At 37.9% G+C, this 10,621-nt stretch overlaps 1 non-coding gene across 1 annotated transcript; it reads left to right on the top strand.

Moving 5' to 3' along the window:
• The first annotated feature begins 443 nt into the window (after positions 1 to 443).
• LOC112760476 (small nucleolar RNA R71) lies at positions 444 to 550 on the top strand. Its single transcript, XR_003180914.1, has one exon. It is a non-coding gene; the product is annotated as a small nucleolar RNA R71 (small nucleolar RNA).
• The last annotated feature ends 10,071 nt before the right edge of the window (positions 551 to 10,621 follow it).

Below are 10,621 nucleotides of genomic sequence, written 5' to 3'. Positions count from 1 at the left end.
ACCCAAAGTTTGGGTGATTCCTCCATCCAGGGTTGTAGGTCTTGGAGTATGGATCATGGTTTTGCCTAGGTGAATTCCCAATGTAGTTGGCTTGCTCCTGACTTCCCTCTACTTCTTCATTCACTCCTTCTTGGGTTGTTGATGAAGTGGAGATTGCTGCTACTTGGTTACTCTCCATCTTCTTGGTGAGGTCAGCCAGCTGCTGGGTAATGAGCTTGTTTTGAGCCAGCAGAGCATCTACATTGTTTAGCTCCATTACTCCTCTTGTGTTCCCTCTTTCAGAAGCATAGAAGTAGTCATTCTCTGCTACAGTTTAAATGACATCTATGGCCTCCTCAATGGTCTTCTTCTTGTTCAAGGATCCTCCGGATGAATGGTCTACTGCCTTCTTTGACTCATAAGAGAGCCCTTCATAGAAAATGTGCAGCTGCACCCATTCATTGAACATATCTGGTGGACACCTCCTTGTTAGGTCTTTAAACCTCTCCCATGCTTCATACAGAGTCTCACCATCTTGTTGCCTGAAAGTTTAGACCTCAGCTCTCAGCCTATTGATTCATTGAGGGGGGTAAAATCTTGCTAAGAATTTGTTCACCACATCTTCCAAAGTTGTCAAGCTCTCCTTTGGGAAAGACTCCAGCCACTTGGCTGCCTTATCCTTGAGTGAGAATGGAAACAAGAGCAGTCTATAGGCGTCAGGATGAACACCATTAGACTTCACTGTGTCACATATTCTCAGGAAGGTGGTTAGATGTTGATTGGGGTCTTCTTGGACACTTCCTCCGAACGAACAGTTGTTCTGCACAAGGTTGATAAGCTGTGGTTTTAGTTCAAAATTGTTGGCATGGATGGTTGGCTTTTGAATACAACTTCCACAGTTTCCTGGGTTTGGATTGATGTAAGAGCCTAAAACTCTTCTATCCTCCCCAGCATGTTTTGCTCGTCCTCTTCCGCCATGATTGTGAGCTTCTTCTTCACGATGGTTTTCCAAGTTTTCTTCCATGTTTGGTTCAAAGAATTCCTTAAAGTGTTCCTCCTCTTCTTCAGCACCAACTACACGTTTTTCTCTTGCCTCCCTTCTTAGTCTAAGGAAGGTTCTCTCAGGTTCAGAATCAAAGGAAGTTGAAGCCCCACTTCTTCTCCCTGTCATACAACCAAAAAGTACAAGTAAAGAGAATAGGTGCAAAAAGTATATCTGTCAGAATTATTGTTAGTGTGACTGATGCAATATATCAAACAGTTAGTGGGCCAGTGAAATGAATGGTAAATAACAAAGACAAAGTAGGGGGAAGGGAAGAAATTAACTAAAACAGAAAGTAAATGACTCAAACAGAAAATTAAATCAAACAAAAATAAAATGCTCAATCTAGTTATCCTCCAATTTAATCATTGTTGATGCACAATCAATCCCCGGCAACGGTGCCATAAACTTGATGCACGGAAAACTTGTCTCATAACAAATTTCCTTCGGCAAGTGTACCGAATTTGTCGTCAAGTAAAAACTCACAATAGAGTGAGGTCGAATCCCACGAGGATTGATTGATCAAGCAACTTTAATTAGAGGAATGTTCTAGTTGAGCGAATCAGAATTTGAGTCGAGAATTGCAGAAAATAAAATGGCGGGAAAGTAAATGGCAGAAAAAGTAAATGCTAAAATCAAAGAACTGAAAGTAAATGACTGAAAGTAAATTGCAGAATTGTAAATGGGAATGGGGGAATTTCTCATGAAAGTAAATGACAGAAATTAAAGAGAATGGGTAAGATCAGAAATAGGGAGTTCATTGGGCTTAGGAGATGTTGCATTCTCCGGATCAATTTCATTTTCATCTCTTCCTCAATCAATGCACTCGTTGATCTCCTTGGCAATCTTAAGTGATTGAATTACAATTTCTTGTAATTCAATCTCTCAAATCTTGATCAATAGCCAATTCCTTGGTCAATTGCTCATGAGAATAGATGAAGTATGGTCACTGATTACACCACATGCATTTCCCAAATCAAGTGTTGAGAGGATTATAGTCACATATCCATCCAAACCCAATTTGGTCCAGCATGAGAAAGCATTTCTAGCATGATCTCTTCATTCCTCTTTCAAGGTTCAGAAGAGATCCAAGTATGAATAGCTTCTTTTCCAAGATAACTACCCAATTGGATGAAGATCGAAAGCTTTCAAGTAAAATCAAGAGAAAAGATAGAAGAAGAATAATGAAAACTAGTATTAATCCATCAAATTACAACAGAGCTCCCTAACCCAATGAAAGGGGTTTAGTTGTTCATAGCTCTGGAAAATGAAAACAAAGATAGAGAATACATGATGAAACTAGAAGTGCAGAGAAAGTAAAATACAGAGAGTAGTTCTATGCCAAGAGGCTCCCTATAATTTCCAACTCCCAAAATAATTCAAAGCTACTCCTATATATACTACTCTTCTGTTCTTCTAGTTGATTCTTTAAGTCTTGGGTATGGGCCTTTGGATCTTGAGTTTGAAACAGTTTTCTTCTTCATTAGGCTTAGCTTTACTTGCAGAGAGAAAATGTGAAGTGGGCAGAGACTTTTAGCTCAGGAAGTTAGTGGTGTTAACGTTCAGTGAAAATGTGGGTTCGAGGACGTTAGTGACAATCACCTTTTTCACTAACGTTCCTCACCAAAGTTAAGAGCCACGTTAACTTCAACGTTAGTGGCACAAATGTTGCCACTAACGTTTCCACTATGTCCTTCGCACACGTTGTTGGGACTCAACTTTCCCAGTAACGTTGAGAAGTCTCCCCATTCCCTACGTTAGAGTCCACGTTAAGTTAACGTGGCTCTTTTAACGTAGGCTTGCCAACCTTCGAGAACGTTAGTGACACTTACCATTGTCACTAACGTTCCAATGTGCCCCTATTTCTCACGTTAGAGTCCACGTTAACTAGGTTAACGTGGCTTCCAACGTGGCTGTGCTAGCCATCTCCAACATTAGTGACAAAGTTGAATGTCACTAACGTTGGCTCATCATCCTTCTTCTCACGTTAGCTTCCACATTAACTAAGTTAACGTGGGAGTTAACGTGGCTCATTGTGGCTTGTGTTGGCTCCTTCCAACGTTAGTGACATTGTTTGGTGTCACTAACGTTGTTGATAACCTTTCTTCTTCACGTTAACTTCCACGTTAACTAGGTTAACGTGGGAGTTAACGTGGCTTCTTGGGGATAGGGTGTGTTCATCCCAACGTTAGTGACAATGTTTGGTGTCACTAACGTTGTCGACCACCTAGTTTCTTCACGTTAGCTTCCACGTTAACTAGGTTAACATGGGAGTTAACGTGGCTTCTTGTGACTTGGCCAACGTTAGTAAGAAAGTTGAATGACACTAATGTTGGCATCCCCCTTTTTTTCTTAATGTTAGAGGCCACGTTAACTAAGTTAACGTGGCCACTTATGAGCTTGGCTCAACGTTAGTGATAATGTTAAGTGTCACTAACATTGGCTCCTTTTCTTTTCTTCCACGTTAGAGTTCACGTTAACTTAGTTAACGTGACTCTTAACGTGGGCAATGATGGCTTCGAGAGCGTTATTGGCAATTACTTTTCTCATTAACTTTGCAAGTTACTCCCATTCCACGTTAGTGTTAACGTTAGTGTAACTAACGTAGCCACTAAAGTGGTTCTTCTTTGCTTCCTTTGTCCTGAAATCAAGCAATAAAGTGCATCAAAGTTCTAGTCCAAGTCATGGGAAATGCAACATCCAATTTGTCCTTAAATTCATGCAAAATCCTCATGAAATCATATAAAGTGCACAATGTATGCTTGAATCAAGATGTAAGTGAATATCTACCCAAAACTAGCTTATTTCCTAAGGAAATGCATGAAACTACCCTAAAAACAGTAAAGAAAAGGTCAGTGAAACTGGCCAAAATTCCCTGGCATCAGGGGGTGAGGAGCTCTGCTGTGTTTCGATGAATTAATGCAATTATTTCTGTTTTCTATCCAAACACGCTTGTTTCTATCTAAGATGTTCATTCGCACTTCAATATGATGGATGTGATGATCCGTGACACTCATCACCATTCTCAACCTATGAACGCGTGCCTGACAACCACCTCCATTCTACCTTCGATTGAATGAGTATCTCTTGGATTCCTTAATCAGAATCTTCGTGGTATAAGATAGAATCCATTGGCAGCATTCTTGAGAATCCAGAAAGTCTAAACCTTGTCTGTGGTGTTCCGAGTAGGATTCAGGGATTGAATGACTGTGACGAGCTTCAAACTCACAAGGGTTGGGCGTAGTGACAGACGCAAAAGGATCAATGGATCCTATTCCAGTATGAGTGAGAACCGACAGATGATTAGCCGTACGGTGACAGCGCACTGGACCATTTTCACTGAGAGGACGGATGGTAGCCATTGACAACGGTGATCCACCAACACACAGCTTGCCATAGGAGGAACCTTGCGTGCGTGAAGAAGAAGACAGGGGAAAAGCAGAGATTCAGAAGACAAAGCATCTCCAAAACTCCAACATATTCTCCATTACTGCATAACAAGTATTTAATTCATGCTCTTTTATTTTTCACAATCCAAACTGATAATCATAATTAATATCCTGACTAAGATTTACAAGGTAACCATAGATTGCTTCAAGCCAACAATCTCCGTGGGATCGACCCTTACTCACGTAAGGTATTACTTGGACGACCCAGTGCACTTGCTGGTTAGTTGTGCGGAATTGTGAAAAGTGTGAATCACAATTTCGTGCACCAAGTTTTTGGCGCCGTTGCCGGGGATTGTTTGAGTTTGGACAACTGACAGTTTATTTTGTTGCTTAGATCAGGAAAAATTTTTCTTTTTAGTTTAGAGTCTTCTATTATTGTTTTTGGTTAAAATTTTGAAATCTTTATTTTATTTTTCTAAATTATTTTCGAAAATTTTTTTTAAACCAATAACTTCATGATTTAGTCTTTTGTTGAGTTTAGTTTCATAATTTAAGTTTGGTGTCAATTGCATGATTTTATTTTTCTTTCAATTTTTTGAATTATATGTTCTTAGTTCTTTCTTAATCTTCAAGTTGTTCTTGTTTATTTTCCTTGTTTGATCTTTAGTTTTTCTTGTTTTGTGTTTTTTCTTATTTTTCTTGTGCGTTTTCAAATTATCAGTATTCAAAAAAATATATATATTTTATATACATTAAATACCTTTGTTAAAACACTTTAAATTTATAGCTCAATTGGCTAGAGCAGTGTGCTTATGTTCTTGGTAATTGGGAATCTTCCTTTTAAAACTTTTTCAAAAATAATTTTTCTTTGACTAAATCTTGTGTCAAGTTTTAAGTTTGGTGTTCTTTTTTTATGTTCTTGAGTCCTTTGAGTCTTTGAATTTTTGTTCCTCGTGTTCTTGTGAATCTTCAAGGTGTTCTTGAGTCTTCTTTGTATTTTGATCTTAAAATTTTTAAGTTTGGTGTTCCTTGGTGTTTTCCCTCCAAAATTTTTGAAAAACAAGGAGCATTAGATCTAAAAATTTTAAGTCTTGTGTCATTTTATTGTTTTTCTCTTTCCTCATTAAATTCAAAAATATCTTTTCTCTTTATTTTAAATTGAATTTTCAAAAATTGCTTTTAAAAATTCAGATTTTTATTTTAAAAATTTTTATTTTATCTTATCTTAGTTTTAAAATTTCAAAATTCAAATCTTTTTCAAAAAAATCATATCTTTCTTCAAAATCTTATCTTATCTTATTTCAAATTCAAATTTAAATTTTCAACTTCCAAAATTCAAAATTTAAAATTCAAAATTCAAAATTCATATTTCAAATTTCAAATTTTCAAAATTTAAAATTTCAAAATTTAATTTTCAAACTTAAAAATCAAATCTTTTCAAAATTTAAATCTCTTTCAAATCCTTATCTTGTATTGTTGACTTTTTCAAAATTCAAAATTCAAATTTTCAAATTTAAAATTTAAATTTTTAAAACTTCCTAACCACTTTCTCTTTCTTCATTTTTCGAAAATCCTTACTCCTTATTTTTCAAATCTTTTGAATTAATTAATTATTTTAGTTTTCAATTTCCTTTTAATTTTTGAACTTATATCCAAATTTTCACTTATTTTATTTTATTTTATTTTATTTTGATGCACGGAAAACTTGTCTCACAACAAAATCTCCCTTCGGCAAGTGTACCGAATTTGTCGTCAAGTAAAAACTCACAATAGAGTGAGGTCGAATCCCACAGGGATTGATTGATCAAGCAACTTTAATTAGAAGAATGTTCTAGTTGAGCGAATCCAGAATTTTGGTTGAGAGTTGCAGAAAATAAAATGGCAGGAATGTAAATAACAGAAAAGTAAATGCTAGAATTAAAGGACTGGAAGTAAATGACTGAAAAATAAATTGCAGAATTGTAAATGGGAATCGGGGATTTGCTCATAAAAGTAAATGGCAGAAATTAAAGAGAATGGGTAAGATCAGAGATGGGGAGTTCATTGGGCTTAGGAGATGTTGCAATTCTCCGGATCAAGTTCATTTTCATCTCTTCCTCAATCAATGCATTCATTGATCTCCTTGGCAATCTTAAGTGATTGAATTACAATTTCTTGCAATTCAATCTCTCAAATCTTGATCAATAGCCAATTCCTTGGTCAATTTCTCATGAGAAGAGATGAAGTATGGTCACTGATTATACCACATGCATTTCCCAAATCAAGTATTGAGAGGGTTATAGTCACATACCCATCCAAACCCAATTTGGTCCAGCATGAGAAAGCCTTTCTAGCTTGATCTCTTCATTCCTCTTTCAAGGTTCAAAAGAGATCCAAGTTTGAATAGCTTCTCTTCCAAGATAACTACTCAATTGGATGAAGATCGAAAGATTTCAAGTAAAATCAAGAGGAAAGATAGAAGAAGAATAATGAAAATTAGTATTGATCCATCAAATTACAACAGAGCTCCCTAACCCAATGAAAGGGGTTTAGTTGTTCATAGCTCTTGAAAATGAAAACAAAGATGGAGAATACATCATAAAACTAGAAAATGCAAAGGGAGTAAAATACAGAGAGTAGTCTCTTTTTCCAGCCTCTAGAACTCCTTTCTCAATTCAAAGCTACTCCTATATATACTACTCTTCTCAGCTTCTAGTGTGATTCTTCAAGTCTTGGGCCTTTGGATCTTGAGTTTGAAGCAGTTCCTTTCTTTATTTGGGCTTGGCTTTACTTGCAGAGAGAAAGTGCGAAGTGGGCAGAGACTTTAGTTCAGGACGTTAGGGGTGTTAATATTTAGTGAGAATATAAGTTCGAGAACGTTAGTGACACTTAACATTGTCACTAACGTTCCAATGCACCCCTTTGCCTCACGTTAAAGCCCACGTTAACTAGGTTAACGTGGCTTTTAACGTTGCCTTGTTAACCTTCGAGAACGTTAGTGACACTCAACATTGTCACTAACGTTCCAGTGTGCCCCTTCTTGCTTCACGTTAAAGCCCACGTTAACTAGGTTAACGTGGCTTCTAACGTGGCCTTTGCCAACCTTCGAGAACGTTAGTGACATTCAACATTGTCACTAACGTTCCAATGTGCCCCTAGGTCTCACGTTAGAGTCCACGTTAACTAGGTTAACGTGGCTTCTAACGTGGCCATTCGTAGCCATCCCAACATTAGTGACAATGTTGAGTGTCACTAACGTTGGCTCATCCTTCATTCCTCATCATTAGCTTCCACGTTAACCAAGTTACCACGTTAACCAAGTTAACGTAGAAGTTAACGTGACTCTTGGGGGTTGTGTGGTTGCTTCAACGTTAGTGACAATGTTGAGTGTCACTAACGTTGTCGACAACTCTTCATCCCTTACGTTAGCTCCCACGTTAACCAAGTTAACGTGGGAGTTAACGTGGTACTTTGCACCATAGGCCAACGTTAGTGACAATGTTGAATGTCACTAACGTTGGCTTCTCTTCCCCCCTTAACGTTAGAGGCCACGTTAACTAGGTTAACGTGGCTTCTAACGTGGCCACTTATGAGTAATTGCCAACGTTAGTGACAATGTTAAGTGTCACTAATGTTGGCTCAACTTCTCTTCTCCAAGTTAGAGTTCACGTTAACTTAGTTAACGTGACTCTCTAACGTGGGCATTGATGGCTTTTTGAGAGTGTTATTGGCAATCACTTTTCTCATTAACCTTGCAAGTTACCTCCCCTTTTCTTGCTTCCTTTTGGTCCTGAAATCAAGCAATAAAGTGCATCAAAGCTCTAGTCCAAGTCATGGGTAATGCAACATAATATTTGTCACTAAACTTATGCAAAATCTTCATGAAATTATGTAAAATGCACAATGTATGCTTGAATCAAGGCATAAGTGAATATCTACTCAAAACTAGCTTATTTCCTAAAGAAATGCATGAAACTAACCTAAAAACAGTAAAGAAAAGGTCAGTGAAACTGGCCAAGATGCCCTGGCATCACAACACCAAACTTAAAGCTTGCTTGTCCCTAAGCAAGTACTGGAACAAGAGAATGATGAATGGAATATCTAGAGGAATGAGTCATTCTTGTGGAAGTTATGTTACTGATTTTATGGTGGTTTCATGCATAGCAACTTAGGTTCATTCCATTACTGGCTTTCAGACCTTTATCATGTCCTAAAACACCCACTTTGTTTATATCCCATGAGACTTTTATTCATTGATCCTTTTATTGTTATTTCAAGGGTTGTTTGTGTTATTTAGGCTAAGTGCTCTGCAAGGGGGCAACTCTTTAAGATAAGCTTTCAGCCAACACTCCCGAACCAGTTGGTTCAAGGTGCTAGGTGTTGAGACACCCCTAAGGACTTACTCCCTCAAGCCTATCCCCCATACATACACACTATAGGCATTTAGTTTATTTATTTTCTTTTCTTGAGACCTTGGTGTCCAGCACCTCTTTGGGTTACTAAGTTTCTGTAGTGAAGGTTACTCTTGATAGTGGACTTTCAGCTGATAATCCCGAGTTAGTTAACCCAAGTTACCAAGTGATAAGGCACCCCTAAGAGCTTATTCATCCAAGTAGATCCCTCATACAGGAGCACCACAGACACTTGCCTCAAGATTAAAACCATTGATGCCTAGCCTTATTGCTTACTCTTTTTCTTTTGTTTTTCACTTCCATTGTTCTTTCCCTTTTCTCTTATTAGGATCTTGTTATTAACTTAGTCTCATGAGTGTATCCAAAGGAAAGTATTCAGGCCATATAATTGTCATCCCAGCCTTGTGGTTGAACCAACTTAGCTAACTTATGACTACCCCAAAGATTCATGAATGCACTTCCACATTATGAACTCTACTCTGGCCTTTTGAAAACAATCATTCTCTTTTTATTTGATTTAAAGGGACAAGCATACAAGTAAGTTAAGTAATGGTGCAGTAACATAAAGACTAGTGCACATAGACCTATTCAGAACTTAAAAGACAGAATTTAAAAAGGGTTCAACTACGAGTAACTACAAATCAAAAGTGCATTCGGACTTCCAACAATTCTGAGTACAATGGAATTAGGTAACAATACAACCTTCGGGTGATGATCTCTGGTCCCCCTCTCTCTTTGTCATCATCCTAGTTTTTGCTGCCTCGCTTCTTTGGGTGAAGGTGCACCATTTCCTTATAAGATTCCTGCAAGGTTACTGGAAGTTGCTTGTTCTCAAAGCACTTGAGACATAGTTAGCTTACATGTATGCTTGTGCCTCTTGAACTCAATTTGGTGTGTGAACACCAAACTTAGTTCTTTGCCCAGTACAAAATATTGCATATATGCAGAGACCCTTATATCTTGTTATCAACAAAGCAATGATCACCTATAGTCTAACTACATCTAAGTGGTTTCTCTTGATTGGATGGAGCTAGCAATGTTCTTTTGGAGTGGAGTGTAATTCTAACCAATGTCCTTTAGTGGAACACCAAACTTAGAACTACACTATCACTCTTGGATTGTTCTGGTGTGGAACACCAAACTTAGCTCCTTACAATACAGGGGAAACAACTTGTGATTTTTATTGAAATACAGATGAAAGTGAAACTACCTGAGGTTGGGTTGCCTCCCAACAGAGCGCTCTTTTATCGTCGCTAGCTCGACGAGTCCTTAATTACTTGAGATGGTACTTTACTCTGGGGTTTTCCCCCATGTTGCCCAGATAATGCTTGAGTCTTTGTCCATTCACTGTGAAAGTCCTCTCTGAACCTTCATCCGTGATTTCGATGTGGCCATATGGTGATACTTTTGTAACCATGAAAGGTACAGACCACCTTGACTTGAGTTTTCCTGGGAACAGCCTTAATTTAGAATTGTAAAGGAGTACTTGCTGCCCCTTTTCGAAACTCCTGGGTGCAAGATGCATGTCATGTTTTCTCTTTGCCTTCTCTTTATACATCTTAGTGTTTTCATAGGCTTGTGACCTGAATTCCTCTATCTCTTGCAGCTGCAAGATCCTTTTTGCACCAGCAGTAATGCTGTCAAAATTTAGTATCTTGATAGCCCAAAGAGCTTTGTGTTCCAGCTCCAGTGGTAAATGACAAGCCTTCCCATAGACTAGTTGATATGGAGACATTCCAAGTGGAGTTTTGAATGCTGTTCTGTATGCCCAAAGAGCATCATCCAGCTTCTTCGACCAATCCTTTCTAGATGCGCCCACA

This window comes from Arachis hypogaea, chromosome 16 (assembly GCF_003086295.3).
Source record: "Arachis hypogaea cultivar Tifrunner chromosome 16, arahy.Tifrunner.gnm2.J5K5, whole genome shotgun sequence".
In the NCBI taxonomy this organism is placed as follows: Eukaryota; Viridiplantae; Streptophyta; class Magnoliopsida; order Fabales; family Fabaceae; genus Arachis; species Arachis hypogaea.
This window is presented reverse-complemented; position numbering and strand designations above follow the sequence as displayed.